This window comes from Odocoileus virginianus, chromosome 32 (assembly GCF_023699985.2).
Source record: "Odocoileus virginianus isolate 20LAN1187 ecotype Illinois chromosome 32, Ovbor_1.2, whole genome shotgun sequence".
Taxonomy (NCBI): Eukaryota; Metazoa; Chordata; class Mammalia; order Artiodactyla; family Cervidae; genus Odocoileus; species Odocoileus virginianus.
Window position 1 is genome coordinate 8,814,384 of NC_069705.1, and position 18,843 is coordinate 8,833,226.

Sequence of the window (18,843 nt, forward strand, 5' to 3'; positions counted from 1 at the left end):
ATCTCAGGCATTAGCTCAGCATTAGTTCAGATCGGAGAGTTGACCATCCCCATTCCACAGATAAAGTAACTAAGGCTGGGAGACATCTCATGATGCCAAGGTCGCACCAGTCACCCACCAAAGCTCTGACTTGAAGGATCTGAATCCGGAGGCCACGTTCAGCCTCTCCCCCTGCTCCCAGTAGTGTTAAACAGTCACCAGGGCCCTCTGCTCCTTCACAGGAGGTGTGCTCTTGTGGCCTTGGAGCCACACAGAGCCAGGTCCATCCCCTATGAAGTCTGTTTCTGTTTGTTTTATTGGATTCAGTGAAGTTAAATAACCAGCTTGACCCTGTACAGTTAGTAAGCTGTAGATCTCAAGTTGCTTCAGTGAGACACATCATAGGAAACATTTCAAGTCCCCTCTTTCATTGTCATATGTTCAAATACCAGAGTCCATCTTTTTCTAGATGTATGCAAATAAGCACTCGATTCTCCATAGTTGTGACCTCTCTCTCTCTCTCTCTCTTTTTTCTTTAAATTATCTCCCTCTGTTAAGTATGGGCTTTTCCAAGACCCAAGAATTCTCCCCTCGTGACCAGATCTGGCTGTTAAGACCAGTTTCCCACTTATTACAGTAGGAAATTGGGTGAAATGATGTATCCCATGAGAACCTCACTTTTCTCATTTGTAAAATGGTACTTTGATACCACTAGCACTATTATGATGAAAGGCTGTGTGTCAAACTTGCTTAGCCCAGGGTCTGGTGTTTGCAAGACTCTGTAATGACAATCATCTCTCTGGTTACAAAGCATGGCATTTCGTACGGTACTTCAGGAGAATAAGATGCTGTTTCTCTTTATACCACGTATTCCCATCCCAACAGGAGGTAGCGGCAATTAACATTGAAAGGGAGAGCATTTCCAAATAGATTTTTATTGGAGTGTAGTTGCATTAGAGTGCTGTGTTAGTTTCTACTATCACAAGGTGAATCAGCTATACATACATGTATGTCCCCTCTTTTTTGGGTCTCCTTCCCATTTAGGTCACCACAGAGTGTTGAGTAGATTTCACTGAGCTGTACAATCGTTTCTCTTTATTGTCTATTTTATGCAGAGTGTCAGTAGCCTGTATGTGTCAATCCCAGTCTCCCCATCCATCCCATCCCCTGGCCCCCTTTGGTGTCCATGGGTTTGTTCTATACATCTGGAACGAGGGTATTTTAGAGGAATAAAGTGGAGTTTCCATGGACTATCTATGTAGAATATATATATAAAATAACATCTACAGCTTGACTACAAGGAGGAAGTTATGAGTAGGGCTGTCAGATCTCATGCTTCTGGGCATGGCTCAATGACTAGCTGAGGTCAAAAAGAAATCCTTTCTTTGATGATGTAGAACATGGTGAAGAATATTTGATGGCTTTTATACTTTCCATGGAAGCATCTGGCATTATTTGAGGAGGAGACCTGGCATTAGCTGGATGGGCCGTTGACAAGTTCTACTTAAGCTGTCACACACACTGTGTCCTGCAGAGATGCTTGCTTAAAATCACATGTGACTGCAACCTTGGAGCTAAAAGAAGCCACACAGGGTGTAGCTGATGACTCAGGGTATAGCTCTTGCTGATGACATACATGTTGCAAACCAGACTGTATCCCTTGGGTATTACTATATACCTCGGATCAGCTTCACTTTCGATCAACTCTTGAGAATCACCCATCTCCAGAGGCACTGAAGATTAATTTAAAAGGGAAAAGAAAAGCAGTTTGCAAAAGCTACTTCAGACGAGAAAGTAACTGCATTCCATTGCTCTTCTTTTGATGTCTTCTGGATGCCTGACTCTCAGCTTTAGCATCACACTTCTGTATTCTGGGAGGTGATATGATGCCAATAGTTGTAAAGATGGTGATGATGATGATGCTGATATAAGAGGTTCACTTATATGTAACTACTATGTTCCAAACACTTTATATGCCATGTATCTCATCTTCAAGATATGGTATTCATTTTATAGAAGAGTTAAATATTATGTTAAACAGTAAGCAATTCTTTGGTGAAGCTAGGATCCAAACCCAGGTCAGCCTGACTTTAAAAGCCAAGCTTCTGCTTCTACCCCTTTTCCTTTTTTTTCTCTTCTTCCCTTTCTCCTCATTTTCTTTTCCTCCCCTTCTCTCTCTCTCTCTTTTAAAAGCCTTTTTATGCTTGTTTTAAGTAGACTCAATAGAGTTAAATAACCAGCTTGACCCTGTGCACTTAGTAAGGTAAATTACAAAGTAAGGTAGATTTCAAGTTACTTCACTGAGATCCGTCACATGAAGCATTCTCAGTTACCATCTTTCATTGTCACATGTTTAAATACACGAGTACATTTTTTTCTAGATGTACACAAGTGAGAACTCAACTTGCCATAGTTATGACTTCTCTCCCTTTTTGTTTCCAAATTGTTTCCTCTGTCAAGTGTGGGATGTTCTGAGACTCAGGAATTCTCCCCTCCTGTCCACATCTGGCTGCTAGGGCCTGTTAGTATTCTGGAAGGGCTCACACAAAGCAGATTCAGGCCACGTGGAGAAGTGACACCTCCTAATCGGAGCTCCTACTACTTTGCTCTTGAGAATGTGTCTAAGTTTCATGGTTTCCCCCATGGACCCTTATTCTATCAGAAGGTACTCCTTAACAGACTCTACTGAAAAGATGTCTTAAGTTTTACAGTATCAATAATTTTGACTCTAAGTGTCTTCTCCTTTCTGGCTAGATGATGCATAGTTTTTACTCATTCATTCATTTTTGTTGCTGCACTTGGGCCTTCTCTAGTAGTGGTGCACCGGCTTCTCTTTGCGCTGGCTTCTCTTGTTGGGGACCTTGGGCTCTAGAGTGCATGGCTTCAGCAACTGTGGCTCCCGGGCTCTGGAGCCCATGCTGAGTAGTTGTAGCCCACAGGCTTAGCTGCTCCATGGCAAGTGGGGTCTTCCCTGACCAGGGATCAAACCTGTGTCTCCTGCATTGGCAGGTGGAATCCTATCCGCTGCACCACCAGGGAAGGTTGGGGACATGGGGAAAGTCACAAAGTTGTAGACCAGCTGCTGTTGGTTCGAAGGAGGCAGACTGAGGAAGGATGAAAGAACTGCCAAGTTGCAGAGAGCCAGCGGTTGAGGTTGGATAGAGTACATCTGTAGCGGAGCCAGGGAGCAGAGCTGTGCCACTTTTCTGAGCAGTTCTTGGCAACCTGGACACAACCTGGAGAAACATGGAGTGGGATTGATTTAGCGTATGGCATCGGTGAGACAGCTGTGGTCAAAAGTTAAAGAGGAGAGGGAATTGAGGATGCTTGTGAGAATGTAGTTTAATCGGTCAGCCTCGTGGTTCCAGCTGGAGAGGAGAGAAGATGCAGTTGGGAGGCTGAGAGGACTCCTGGAAGCATTTCAGCGATCAGAGGTTTTAAGCAAGAGGAAGTAACAAGGATTGTGATCACAGGTCAGAGTGCCAGGGTTCTAGAGTAGTTTCAGATAGTGACTAGGTATTAACCTGAATGCAGCTGGGTGTGGTTCTCAAAAGTCAGGTCCATCAGAGTTACCTAAGGGTTTTTTTTATTTCTAACTTTAATTAATTTATTAATTAATTAATTTTTTTGTTGAAGTATGGTTGATTTACAATGTTGTGTTAGTTTCAGGTGTACAACTATGTCTATACACACAGATACACATATTCTTTTTCAGGTTCTTTTCCCTTACAGGTTATTACAAAATAATTGAGCATAGTTCTGTGTGCTATACAGTAGGTCATTGTTGATTTTATATATAGTAGTGTGTATATGTTAATACCAAACTCCTAATTTCTTCCTCTGTCCCCTTTTCATTTTGGTAATCATGTTTGTTTTCTGTTTCTGTGGGTCTATTTATAACTTGAAAAGGTATGTGCACCCTAATGTTCATAGTGGAAGCAACCTAATATCCCTTAATAGATGTATGGATAAAGAATATGTGGTACATATATACAGTGGACTATTACTTAGCCATCAAAAAGGATGAAATAGTCCCATTCGCAGCCACATGGATTGACCTGGAGATTATCATGTGAAGTGAAGTAAGTCAGACAGAGAAAGGCAAATGTCATATGATATAACTTATATGTGGAATCTAAAGAAAAAAAATGATACAGATTAACTTACTTACCTGAGGTTCTTTAAACATGCCTTCTAGTTAGACTTTCTGATTCCAAGAATCCGGAGTGAGGCCAGTGACCGCATTTCTGACAAGTCCCTGTTTGGGTGATCCTGCTGGGCTGGAGACCACACTGAGAACCACTGGAGGCCGGGGTAGACCAGAGGAGACCCTGCGGCTGGGGGCACCGGGGTCTTCCCGGTGCAGGTGGTGTATGTGGCAGAGGGTGAAGGAGGGATGCTCTGTTCTGCGGCTGAAGTTTCCAAAGACCATGAGGAAATGGCCTGGGGCTCCGAAGGCGGTGATAGGGAGAAGAGAAAATTAAGAATATAAGAGGGTGAAGGCTAAGCTCACTGAGCCCAGAATTGCTGACACGATCCGTCATTTAAGGCTTGGACGGGCGGCCCCTGCTCCCTGGAGATGTCAGTGAGCCGGGGTGCGCTTTTCCGTTTCCCCGGGCCACAGACAACTTTTCCGGTCTCCCTTGGACAGCCTCGGGGCCTCATCTCCGTGACCCTCAGCTTCCCGCGCCGTGTCAGCTGCCCTCGGCGTCACGGGACTCGCTCTGACGGCTTGAGGGTAAACGGCTAGTGTGGCCAGGGCGAAGCTCTGGGTTTGGGGCCTTTCCTGACGCGTCTAGCCTTGGGTTGCAACGCTGCAGCTCTTGCAACGTGGAACGTGCTTCTCCCTGGGCTCAGACGATGTTGCTGTCCCGTCGGCGGAAGTAACGGCCACGGGCACACCTAGGGCGGTAGGAGGAAGGAGAAAGAAGGCGGCCGCGCTGCCTTTTACCCCCGCTCTGTCTCCCTGCCGCTCCACGCGCGGTTCTTCCCAACAGCCTGTCAGGAGACATGCGCGCTTGCGGCTCCTCCTCCTGCCCGCGTCGTGAGGTGGCAGCCTCGCGCCTGTGGCCCCGTCGTGAGGCGGCGGCCGCGCGCCTGTGGCCCGTCCCGCCCTCGTCGTGAGGCGGCGGCCGCGCGCCTGTGGCCCCGTCGTGAGGCGGCGGCCGCGCGCCTGTGGCCCGTCCCGCCCTCGTCGTGAGGCGGCGGCCGCGCGCCTGTGGCCCCGTCGTGAGGCGGCGGCCGCGCGCCTGTGGCTCGTCCTGCCCTCGTCCTGAGGTGGCGGCCGCGCACTTGTGGCCCCGTCGTGAGGTGGCGGCCGCGCGCCTGTGGCCCGTCCCGCCCTCGTCGCGAGGCGGCGGCCGCGCGCCTGTGGCTCGTCCTGCCCCCACCTTGCCCCTCTTCCCTCAGTCTCGGCGCCCTCCTCAGGCACCCCCAAAGAAAGCCCCGGTTCTTGACTCAGGCTCTGTTTCCTGAGGAAGCAGTTCTGAAGCGTCACTCCAGCACTTCCGTCGCCTCTGTGAAGACGTCTGTTTAGAATCCAGTGTGAGCTGCTGTCACCACGGAATCTGGAGAGATTTTCGGGTAGAGGCTCAAAAACTGAGGTCCCCAAATAAGTAGCACTGGAGTCACCTCAGAACATCTTAGAAATGCAGATCCTCAGGTGATGGGGCCCTGACATTTCTGATTTTTAAGCCTTCCAGGTGAGTCTGGTCAGATTTGAGAACCCCTGCTTTTGAGCTTCATGTTGATTGATGCTACCTGCCTGGCTTCCCCTTCATCAGAAACTGCAACAAGTCGCTGCAAGTTGGTTCTCAAAGTCTGACACGTACGAACTCAATGCCGGTGGAATCTAAACTATGCGTCTAATTGCTAATGTGTAGTTGAGTCCCTTGGACAGCAAGGAGATCAAACCATTCAATCCTAAAGGAAATCAACCGTGAATATTCATGGGAAGGACTGATGCTGAAGCTGAAGCTTCAACACTTTGGCCACCTAATGCAAAGAGCTGACTCATTGGAAAAGACCCTGCTGCTGGGAAAGATTGAAGGTGGGAGGAGAAGGGGATGACAGACGATGAGGTGGTTGGAGGGCTTCACCAACTCAATGGGCAATGGATTTGAGCAAGCTCCGGGAGACAGTGGAGGACAGAGGAGCCTGGCGATCACTGTCCGTGGGTCACAAAGAGGTGATCGCGACTTAGCGACTGAGCAACACAACACTGGAGTCTACACTGAATTTTTGGTGACTTTTATTTCTAGCTGCTTTTCAAGTCCACCCTTTCTAGGTTCTGAGAAGTAACAGTCGATGTGCAGGTGACTTGGTGAGTGTGGGAGAAAAAGGAAGCTGAGCATTCTGAATGAGAGGCCGTGGTGCCATTGTGAATTCGGGGGGTTTCTGCTGTCCCGCAACAGAGCGCATGTCTCCAGCGACTAGAGGTGTGTTCAGTGTGGTGGTCATGTCCTCCCAACAGAGCTAATCAGCAGAAGTCTCTCTGGAGGCCTCTACTTTCATGGATAGTGCAGTAATTAGAACACAGAGGGTTTGAGATTCAGTTGTTCACTTTAAATGTGATAGGATCTTTGTGCTTCAAGAAGGCAGGGCGGGCCAGGTCATTGTAAATATCTGGACACCCGAAATATCTCCCCATTGGGGACTGTACAGCCTCAGCCATGGGAATGTCTAAGATTTGTATATGCGAGTTCTTTTCATTTGTCATGGAGCATATTTTTCGTAGTTTACTTGTCTCTCCATAGGTACTGCAGAGTGTTGTTGGGAAAACAAGCATATTACAATAACTTCACAGTGTCCGCATGCTGTTTTCAGCTATCCTGCTGTGCTCTTAATTGATCTTATAAACATATGGCTAGAGTGTAAAGCTGTTGCGTGGGAACTGAGGAATTTCTCTTTGTCATCTTACAAATTATGTGACTTGGTATTTAGTTTTCCCATTGCATTTCTAGAGCTATTAATTGAATATTAGGACATTGAGATTGCACCCAAGTGCTGCATTTCAGACTCCTTTGTTGACTATGATGGCTACTCCATTTCTTCTAAGGGATTCCTGCCCACAATAGTAGATATAATGGTCATCTGAGTTAAATTCACCCATTCCAGTCCATTTTAGTTCTCTGATTCCTAGAATGTCAACATTCACTCTTGCCATTGTAACAATAGTTATGGCAGAATTCATGAATTTTAAAAACAGTTTATTGATACACATGCACTGTGGAAGTAGACACATTGCTTAAAGACTTTTAAAGCAACTGAGACTTAGAATGCAGTTAATGTCTAGCTGTGATAAAGACTCATTTTGCAAATTTTATTATACAAAGATAATTAATGAATAATGTTATTATGTGTTTCATGATATGCTTTGCCTCTTCCCCCAATATATTGATTGCTTTTTAATCTTATTTCATTTGAAATAACTTATTTATGATTGTAGAATTAGCTTATGTCATCTTTATTTATAATGACAAATATTGAAGATATATATATATATATATATATATATAAATGCTCAAGATGAGGCCTTGGTTGTCAGTCATGGTATAATCCTAAAAGAATGTGATTGTTAGAATTTCAACTGAGATTTTAGAAGCATATTTGCTAAGATGTATGGTTATTCTCAATAGAACAAAGGCAGTTTCAAATGATTTTGTTTTTATAAGGTACTGTGTAAACTGATGTGTCTGACCTCCTTGAAGAAAATGATTTAACAAGGATCAAAATAGTAGAGATGCCCAAATAACAGAGGTAACTTCTGGTATTGAGATTATAGTGATTTTAAAAGAAAAATTCTATTTTATGCTTATTTATACTGTCCCATTTTTTTCCATTTGTTTGTTGTTGTTTTTTTGTTAGTGATGATGTTGCTGTTGCTGTTGGTGATGGACAGGGAAGCCTGGCATGCTGCAGTCCATGGGGTCTCAGAGTCGGACACGACTGAGTGACTGAACTGAACTGAACATGTTTTTCAATGAACATAAGGCTTCATTAAGCCATTTATCTAGTTCTCAATTGGAACAAATCAAAACTGTCTTGATTATCACTGATGAAACATTGTTTTGCCCTTTTATGTTGATTCCCTGTGAGTATAAAAGTACCTTTTGCTTTATTCAAGAAAACATATCACAGGTCATGGGTAATAGTTTTGCTCTTTGTTGCTCCATAACATGGAGAAGGCAATGGCATCCCACTCCAGTACTCTTGCCTGGAAAATCCCATGGATGGAGGAGCCTGGTAAGCTGCAGTCCATGGGGTCCCTGAGATTCAGACACAACTGAGCAACTTCACTTTCACTTTTCACTTCGATGCATTGGAGAAGGAAATGGCAACCCTCTCCAGAGTTCTTGCCTGGAGAATCCCAGGGAAGGCAGAGCCTGGTGGGCTGCTGTCTGTGGGTTTGCACAGAGTCGGACACGACAGAAGCGACTTAGCAGCAGCAGCTCCATAACAAACCAACTCCAAAACTAACTGGTTTACAACAGTAGCAGTGTTTCTCGTGATACTTTGGGTTTTGGCACCTCCTTTGTGTATTTTCTGAGTCATTTACCTGGCAGCCTTTATCTGGAGAGTCTCCTGGGCTGGAAGGTCCAAGATGACATCACCCCCGCTTCTGGAGCTGGCTGTTGACCATGGACCCTCGTTCTCCTCTTCACGACCCCTCTTCCTTCACTAGAATAGACCTGTGTCCTTTCCTACTGGTCTTGGGTAGGCTTACCAGAGAAGCCAGGGGCAGTGGAGAAAGGCGTCCTGAGGCCCAGACCCTGGAATGCACACAGCATCACGTCTGCCTTTTTCTGTCGGGAAGGCAGACCTCAGGCCGCGGGGGATTCACGGGACCAGGCCACATTCTCCTCTTATTTGTCAGAGGGATAACTGAAACACCAAGGGCAGAATCCCAGAGTCATCGATCAATCATCTTTTGCTGCTCTCACATCTTGAGACTATAAGTAGTTCCGTTGTTATTTCAAAACATTATATCAATATTAAAGCTAAAACATATGAAATGTTTGGGTTCAGCGTTGTCAGTATTCACATTATTTTTTATGAATTATATTATTTAATCACCAGAATAACTGTAAGGGTAGTGCTATGGCTTTTCCCATTTCATACAAAAGGGACATTAGGTTGAGAAATATTAACCAGGCTTCCCAGGTCGCAGCTAGTTAACAGTGGGGATAGGGTTTAAGTTCAGAGTGTGATCCCAAAGCCTTGATTTCTTAACGTCTGTGCCCATGATGCCAGATGTGGTCGTCATTAGCCCATGTGGGTGCTGAAGACTTAACATGGACTGGTCTGAAATGAGGTGTGCTGTGAGTGCAACGCATACCCTGGTTTACCAAGGCTCAGTAGAGAAAATGAGAGTGTAAACTAGCTCCTTTTTTAGATTGCTCTTACACTGTAATGCTCTTCTGTGTGTAATAAATAAAACTAAATTATTAGTTTCACCTGTTAATTTTTACTTTTTCCATGTGGCTGCTAGGGAATTTAAAATCACACATGTGACATATCTGAGTTCACGTTATATTGCATCTAACCAGTGTTGGTATGTATACTGATGCTTTTGTAAAAATTATTTCATATTGGAGCATGTTTGTTTTTAACAATGTACACCAAACTGATTCAGTTATACATACACACGTATCTATTCTTTTCTCAAATTCCTTTCCCAGTAACATTGTTACAGAGTATTTAGCAGAGTTCCCTATGCTATACAATAGTTCCTCATTGGTACACATTGACACTTTTCATAGTTTCTCATACCTCCTGCCAATCCTGAGTTTTTTGGTTACATGGCTGAAAACTGTTCAGTTCAGTCGCTCAGTCATGTCTGACTCTTTGTGACCCCAAGGACTGCAGCACACCAGGCCTCCCTGTCCATCACCAGCTCCTGGAGTTTACTCAAACTCATGTCCTTCGAGTCTGTGATGCCTTCCAACCATCTCCTCTGTTGTCCCCTTCTCCTCCTGTCTTCAATCTTTCTCAGCACCAGGGTCTTTTCCAATGAGTTAGTTCTTCATATCACGTGGCCAAAGTATTGGAGTTTCAGCTTCAGCATTGGTCTTTCCAATAAACACTCAGGACTGATTTCCTTTAGGATGGACTGGTTGGCTCTCCTTGCAGTCCCAGGGACTCTCAAGAGTCTTCTCCAACACTACAGTTCAAAAGCATCAATTCTTCAGCTCAGTTTTCTTTATAGTTCAACTCTCACATACATACATGACTACTGAATAAACCATAGCTTTGACTAGATGGACCTTTGTTGGCAAAGTAATGTCTCTGCTTTTGAATATGCTGTCTAGGTTGGTCATAGCTTTTCTTCCAAGGGGCAAGCGTCCTTCAATTTCATGGCTGCAGTCACCATCTGCAGTGATTTTGGAGCCCCCCTAAATAAAGTCTGTCACTGTTTCTACTGTTTCCCCATCTATTTGCCATGAAGTGATGGGACCAGGTGCCATGATCTTAGTTTTCTAAGATCTTAGTTCAACTTAGATCAATTAAGTTTTCTGAATGTTGAGTTTTAAGCCAAATTTTTCACTCTCTTCTTTCACTTATCAAGAGGCTCTTTAGTTCTTTTTCACTTTCTGCTATAAGGGTGGTGTCATCTGCACATCTAAGGTTATTGATATTTCTCCCTGCAGTCTTGATTCCAGCTTATGTTTCAGCCAGTCCAGCATTTCTCATAATGTACTCTGCATATAGGTTAAATAAGCAGGGTGACAATACACAGCCTTGACGTACTCCTTTCCCAATTTGGAACCCGTCTGTTGTTCCATGTCCGATTCTAACTGTTGCTTCATGACCTGCATACAGGTTTCTCAAGAGGCAGATCAGGTGGTCTGGTATTCCCATCTCTTTGAGAATTTTCCACCGTTTATTGTGATCCACACAGTCAAATGCTTTGGCATGGTCAACAAAGCAGAAGTAGATGTTTTTCTGGGACTCTCTTGCTTTTTCGATGATCCAGCAGATGCTGGCAATTTGGATCTCTGGTTCCTCTGCCTTTTATAAATCCAGACCGAACATCTGGAATTTCATGGTTCACATACTGTTGAAGCCTCACTTGGAGAATTTTGAGTTTTACTTTGCTAGCATGTGAAATTGGTGCAATTGTGTGGTAGTTTGAGCATTCTTTGGCATTGCCTTTCTTTGGGATTGAAATGAAAACTGACCTTTACTAGTCCTGTGGCCAATGCTGAGCTTTCCAGATTTGCTGGCATATTGAGTGCAGCACTTTCATAGCATCATCTTTCAGGATTTGAAATCCTGAACTGTACGTAGTTTTAAAGTTGTTGTTTAGTTGCTAAGTGGTGTCCAGCTCTTTTGTGACTCCATGGACCGTAGCCTGCCAGCTTCCTCTGTCCATGAGATTTCCCAGGAAAGAATACTGGAGTGGGCTGCCATTTCCTTTTCTAGGGCAATCTTCTTAACCCAGGGATTGAACCGGTGTCTCTTGCATTTCCTGCATGGGCAGATGGACTCTTTACTGCTGAGCCACCAGGGAAGCAAATTTCAAAATGCAATATTTAAACCTCTTACTAAAGTGTAATCTGCACTGGCAAGAAGCAATTAGAGCAGCCTTAAAAGCCAAGCACAACAGTGATTTGGTTTTATGTCAGTGAAGAGACTTCGAAATAAAACTATTACAAACTGAGTACACGTTTCTGCCAATGATAATATTTACCACTAACAGATTGTTTGGTGTTTTAAAAAGTTACTTTCTTCATTTTCCATTGTTTCTGTTGCCTTATTCTGTGTGATTTATCTTTACTTATTCTTATGTGGGTCACAGGAAAGGCAAGAATGTTTCGATCTGCCTTTTTGTCCTTTGCTGGTGTAGAAATCCAGGCTGGACGTCTGTGCTGGTCTAGGTGTCTGCCTGCTAGTTTTCAGGGTCGTTCTCTCCCCACTTCTTGGCTGGCCCATTCTCTGTGCTCTGATGGCCCCCGCTGAGGAATTATTGCCCCAGGAACCCACCTGTCTTGCTGCCACATGTGGTTTTTGCTCCCCTGGTCCCTTGGCCTGACCTCAGGGTGGGTGATCATTTGTGCTCTAGCACTTCATTTGCTAAATTAAGAGAGGCGATGTGTGTTATTCTATGCAGGAAATGTTTTGCAGAACTCTTCTGTCATTAGTAATTTGGTGCTGCTCATGACTAATTTCATCATTTCCTGGGTTTCTACTTGGTCTTTTTCTCAGTCGTGCTATTTGGAGCCCTGGAAATCTAACTGGAGTGTTTGGGTTAAACATCAGGTGATGCTTTGGAGCTGATGCTTCCTCTTCTTGAAGCAGAATTTTGTGTGCCAGCTCGTCTGTTGGGTTTGTCAAGTTCATCACACACAGGGTTAGAGACATTCAGCTGGAAAAACAGAAGAGATACAGAAATTTGAAAATTGGATGCTGTCTGCCACTTCTGCTGTCTTCTCTGAACTGCTAGTCTGAGCCATATTGTGTGTTTGTTTCTTTTTGTTAAGCCTAATATTGTGAAAGCATGCTTAGATTTCAAGGGTGGGTTGAATTCTTGTTACCAAGGCAAATAATGTTTCCAAATAGCCAGTAGGCACAGAATCTTCAGGGAGGCTCCTCTTCTTAGCATGTGTTGAATATTAAAGCAAAAGAAGTCTATTTTTTAAGCACTCAACAAGAAGGGAGCTATCTAGTAATCTGTTTTGCTAAGACAAAACAGGAAGGTAATTGCATAAGAAAATAAAATTTTACATATTTTCATTTTGCAGTATTTCTCAGCATTCATAAGAGATGTTCCATCCATCACATACTAATTGAAAAAAAAAAAAAAAAACCTGTTGCCAGTATCCACTGGATTTTTTGTGAGGCTTATAGATGTGATTGGTTTCCTTGCTAACGAGCAATGTACCTGCCATTAAGCATGAGCTTAAAAATTATAATTTTGCAAATTGCCATGTAAATTTGCTGAACTAGCAGAAAGCATCCTGTCATTTATTTCCCAAGCTGCACTTCCTCTTCATTTAAAATGAAGACATCCCTTTGAACAAAATTAATTGTTAATTTTTTTTCCAAGTAGGCTCTTGAAAAATGTGACATTCTTAAGTAGCTAAGATGCTCAGAATAAAAAATAGGAAATTCTTTGGAAATCTGTTTGCAACCTAGCTTTGCTCTGATTAATAACCCTTGCAAATGTGTGCTTATTATACCATAAACATGACCTTTATAAGAACATTAGAAAAATCAAACTATGGATATGCCACGTCAGAAACTTTTTAAATGTCAGAAAATGTAATGCTTTTAAATTAATAGTATTTTATAATACTTAACTGTTGAGGGTATTTTGAGCTTTTTGTGAATTTGGGGCTTATTAAAGATTTTTAAAGGGGCTCTGTCATTGAAATAGTTGAGGTTGGCTCAAATGAGATGCTAAAGAATGTAACTGTCCTTGGAAAGAAGAATCATTAACTATTTTTAGGTTTAGTATGGCTGTGCTTGCCAAATTAGAAGCTACTTCTTACCGTGGTTTATTTGAGCCCCTGACCAGAAGCAGAGAGTGAGCTGAGTGGTCAGAGAATGTTTTAATTCAAAGGGAGATGCTTCCGAAACCATGCTTTGGGAAGCGTCTGTGTGGAGCAGGCAGTGGGAAGGCAGAGTACTGGGGACCGTGGGAAGTACTAGTGTTGACCAGTGGATACGTAGCCTGTCCAACCGAGGAGGTTTAGCTCTAGGGCGGGACACGTGCCACATACAGTAGTAGATTTCTATCCATGTGAAATCAATTTGCCAGAAACTCCCAGGGGCTGAAAACATGTACTTATTTCATTAGTTCACAGGTATTAGTTCACAGATCTGTTGGTCTGAAGTCCACTACTGGTGTCACTGTGTCCTCCGCTCATGGCATTGTAAGGCTGAAATCATGATGTTGGCTGGACTGAGTTCTCATCTGGAGGCTCTGGGGTGAAAATCAGTTTCCAAGTTCATTCTTGTTGGCAGAATTCAGATCCTGTGGTTGCAGGATGGAGGTCTCAATTTCCTTGTCACTGTCAGCCTAGAGTTGCCATTACTTAGCTCCTCAACATCTGGCTTCCAACAGCACACTGAATCCTTTTGATGCTTGTGTGAGCAGAAGAAGGATATTTTTTGCTTTGAAAGTCCACATGTAATTAACTCAGTCACATTTTAATAATCCCCCAATCTTGAGGTCATGTCATATAACGTAGTCTAATTACAGGGGGAATAACCCCTGAATCCACAGTCTTGCGTACACAGGGAGTCTGGGAATCTTAGGGAGCACCCTAGAATTCTGCTCACCTGGACCTTGGGCTTCTCATTTCTGTTCTCTGGCTTCAGAGTTCTCAGTGTGTGGTCCTTGGACCAGGAGCATCAGCATGACCTGCCACATTGTAAGAAATGCAGATGAGCAGCCCTCAGTCAAGACTCAGTCAGAAACTCTGGCAGAGGTAGGCCTCAGCAGTCTGTTTAACAAATCTTCTGGGTGTTTCTGATTCTCATTAAAATCTGAGAACCAACACTTCAGACCAGGGTCAGCAAAGAGCTGGTGCCAGACAGCTAAATCTGGCTTCATGATTGCTTTCATGAATACAATTTTATTGGAACATAGCCGTGCCCCTTTGTTCACATGTTATCTGTGGTTGCTTTCACACTACAGCGGCAGAATTGCAGTAGAGACCGTAAGGCCCACAAAGCCTAAAGTATTAGTTTGGCCAACAAGTTCACTTGGGTTTTTCCATTACTGGAAATGACTGAACAAACTTATTGGACAACTTGATGTTTATTCTTTGGCCCTTTCCTTAAAAAAAAAAAAAAATTTGCCTACCTTTGTTCAGGTAGTAGATAACCTGTTTGCTCAAGTCTCGTTTAGTTCTAACTTGTTCTGATTTTGTACATCTTTCCGTATAAATTCACAAAATCACATGAGATTTAGGGACTCATTCTCCTAAAAAGAATTAACCCTTGACCTATTTCCTATTAAGGGCCTGAACCCCTAATTCCTATTAGGGAGCCTGAAAGTGGGGGTCATTTCCTCTAGACTTGATTGCAGCTAAAATAATTCTTTTATCCTTCCTCTTTACTTTTAGTCCTCTGTCCGCTTTGCATGTCTCCGGTGAAACTGGAGACCATCTGTTCACCATCCTTCCTATATTCCTTTTCAAATAGTTGAAGGTTATTAAGTCACACTGAGTGTCTTCCCATCAGGCAAACATCTCTAATACCCTTCACTTTCCCCATCTCTTCCCTTTTCCTATTTGCCTACCCCTCAGTCATGTATGTTTCTCTACTTGGGATATTTATTAGACTGTGTACATCTTTCAGAAGTTATTAAAGTTTGAACATACTTTGTCACTCTTTCTGGCTTCTTTTAAAACAAAACAACTAAAGCTCCCCAAGAGTCCAGGCTTCAGCTCTTTGTTCTGTTAAGCGTTCTATGGAATTGTGTGTCTTCTGACCTTGCCTTTGCTTGAAGTTCATTAAAGGCGGCCTGCTTCCCTTACTTACCCTTCTTCCCAAAATCAGTCCAACAGTCAGGATAGAGCTAATCCTTACTTCCTGAGGCTGGACTTAATGATGTCAAACATTTGACTTAATGGAGGTTTTCACAGGCGTCTGGTTAATTGATCAACCAATTGGTTCCACATACTCCAAGTATGCAACTCATGTTATAATCCTTTTCTCATTTCCTTTTTAGAGAATCAGTCATCAGTGAAATCTCTTTCTCTTTCTTTCCTTTAATCACCTTTTGTTTGATCCTTCATCTTGATATTTTCTAATTTGTGATGCTATTAATATCCATGATTGTTTTTGTTTGGTTGCTTTGTTTTGACTTTTGTCTTTCTTAGTTTGGATTCTTCCAGAATACATGTTTTTATGTGTCTACCAAATATACGCAGAGCTGTTGTTCTATCCCCTTGAGTTTCTTTTCTACCCACTTTATCTGTGAAGTACATTTGTACTCTTGGTATTATGAGTTTCTTTGAAGAACAGCCAGTTTTCCTAAGCTTGCCCCTAGAGGTAGGCCCTGCCATTTCCTTTAGCAGATTAAAGCCTGCTTATTTGAAATATCTCATTACTGAAATAATCACTTTTAATTTACCAATTGTGCAGGCTTTACCTTTCCAGAAACATAATGAATAATATAATTTGCTCCATGCCAATCAAATTTGTATCCCATGTGCCAAAAATGTAGGATTTTACTCATAGAATATATTCACACAAGATTTCTGAACATATGACTTATAAATAGCTAACTTTGTGGGGAAATTTACCTTATCACATTTTTTTCTATATTTTCAGGGGAAAACTTTCGATATGTGTATAGTATAATACTGTGAAACATGATGGGAGAGTCTGCATTCTTTGCAAACAGTTCTACTATGCTTTATCTATAAATGGAATGTATCAATCAGTTGAGACCCTGCCCAGACTAGCTAAGTGGAAATGTAACCAAGTGCAATGAAAAATGGAAGACAATTAAACTGTCTTTTATTAAAATTAAAAATTTTAATAATTTTTATTAAAATTAAAAATAATTTTTTGTTTTTAGTTTAAATTAAACTTAAACGAAAATCAGAATGAAATTAAAATTAAAAACAAAAATAGAAACTGTCTAAAGTATCTACCTGGTTTTGTGGCAGTGGCCATTGAAGAAAGGTTGTGTTTACGAATGTCTGTCAGTGGGGAACAGAGCATATAAGCTAGGGACTAGTGTTTAAGGATGGGGAAGAAAGGGTATTTTTCTGTAGAATTGTGCAGCTCTCATGATTTGGGTGGAGGGATTTGAAAAAAGAGCCAGCTAAAATTTTGGCTGGACTAATTGAATTCTTCAGCTTCAGGCAAGACTGCCATAAGCAATTTTTATCAAGTTGTTCCTTAGTGCCGATATGCCATCTAAAACTTTGATGCCTGGAATAGTGGTAAGAGGAAAGAATGGATGAGAAAGTCACTCATAACATCGAGTGGCCTTTATTCCAGTCTATGTGAATACCAGAACATAGCACATTTTGACCAAAAATGTCATCTAATGCTATTAAGTAAACATCACATGTATCTCTTTATGAAAGAAAGTGAATTTCAAACTATGTGAAAAAATGGAGGAAAGACCAAGTTGAGGCTAATCAATATCCAGTTAGAAGCTCATTTGCTTTTGTTAATATATTTGCTAATATTGGGCTTCCCTAGTGTCTCAGATGGTAAAGAATCTGCCTGCAATGCCGGACACCCCGGTTTAATTCCTGGGCCGAGAAGATCCTCTGGAGAAGGGACAGGCTGCCCACTCCAGTGTTCTTGGGCTTCCCTGTGGCTCAGCTGGTAAAGAATCTGCCTGCAATATGGGAGACCTGGGTTCGATCCCTGGGTTGGGAAGGTCCCCTGGAGAACAGAAAGGCTACCCACTCCAGTGTTCTGGCCTGGAGAATTTCATGGTCTGTATAGACCATGGGGTTACAAAGAGTCGGACTAGACTGAGCAACTCTCACTTTCACGCTAATATTAACACATTGCACTTGCTTTTACTTCATAGTTCAGAAGACGACTTGGTTTTGTTAAATAGAAGAAAACATCCCCAAAGGGGATGCCATAGAGACCAGGATGGAAAAAATATTGTGCTTATTCCCTTGCTATTGCTTTTGTTTTTGTTTACTTAAAGGGCTCAGTGTCTTTGCCAGTGCATTCAGAAGAGCAGGCCACTAATAAATACCGCATGGATGCTTGTGAGAGAGAATGGATGAGCTAAGTACATCGGAGTGGAAGAAGTGGGCAGAGTGGAGGAGGGGGTGACTGAGAGGGTGAGCTATTTGAGAACCGTGAAAAAGGGGTGGATAGGAGTTAGTGTGTGTCCATGTTCCCACTGACCAAAAATAGTATTAAATGCTTCCATCGCAGAGTCAGCTATTATGTTCCAAGTATCCACTCTGCATTAGACACTGAGCTAGTCTCAGTTCCATGCAGTGCTTTGTCAGATATTATCAGGCACTTGATTGGTTACTTTCCAATTTAAAAGCTAGAAATGCTACTATGAGTTACCATGAGTTCTTTAAGAGTGGATATTTACATGTAGGATGTCTTTGGGAACAGTTTCCATGTTGTTCACGGGATGTTTCAGTAACAGTTCTGTCTAGGTCAAATGAGTCACCTACATATCTGATTTGGATGTGGTTGTTTCCCCAGATCATTCCATTTCCTTCCTTATTATTTCCTTTTTATTTTTCTCTCTTTTGAGAATACTATTTCCATTTCCTACCACCATGATACTCACACATTGAAAACAGGCGGCAATAAATGTTTCATGTTCTTAATAGGAATCAACCAAATGGTGTTAATGAAATTAAATACAGTTTGCCATTTCCACTTACTGTCTTTGGATTAACTTTCAAAGAAACAATGTCTTATTTACCCATTCATTTATTCATTCTTTGACTCAAGGCCACTTGAGTGCCTGTAATGTTCAAAGCATTTTAGGCATCATGGAAAAAAAATTAAGATCATGCTGATGTGGAAAATCCCCTTTAAAAACTTTCAAGCCAAAACCAAATATCTTTACTACTAAACAAAAAGTAAGACCCATGAGACATAGAGTGATTAATGATTTAAATAATAATTTCAAAAAAATAAAAATTAATAAAATATCATACATTATTTCCTATCATTTTAATAAAATAATCCATGGTGGTTCAGTGGTAAATAATCCTCCTGCCCATATAGGAGACATGGATTTGATCTCTGGGTCATGTAGATACTCTGGAGAAGGAAATGGCAACCCCCTCCAGTATTCTTGCTTGGAACATCCCATGGACAGAGGAGCGTGGTGGGCTGCAGTCCATGGGGTCACAAATGAGTTGGACATGACGAAGTGACTTGTTGTTCAGTTGCTCA

The 18,843-nt window shown here is 42.4% G+C and overlaps 1 protein-coding gene and 1 long non-coding RNA gene across 6 annotated transcripts in view; one reads left to right on the plus strand and one right to left on the minus strand.

Moving 5' to 3' along the window:
* The window catches only part of ZNF385D (zinc finger protein 385D), a 931,599-nt gene that overhangs the window by 639,929 nt on the left and 272,827 nt on the right, over positions 1 to 18,843 (plus strand). The window lies entirely within an intron of this gene.
* Positions 896 to 4,997, minus strand: LOC139032570 (uncharacterized). The gene is made up of 2 exons (XR_011485099.1): positions 4,151 to 4,997; positions 896 to 3,215 (listed from the first exon to the last, which is right to left on the minus strand). It is a non-coding gene; the product is annotated as an uncharacterized lncRNA (long non-coding RNA).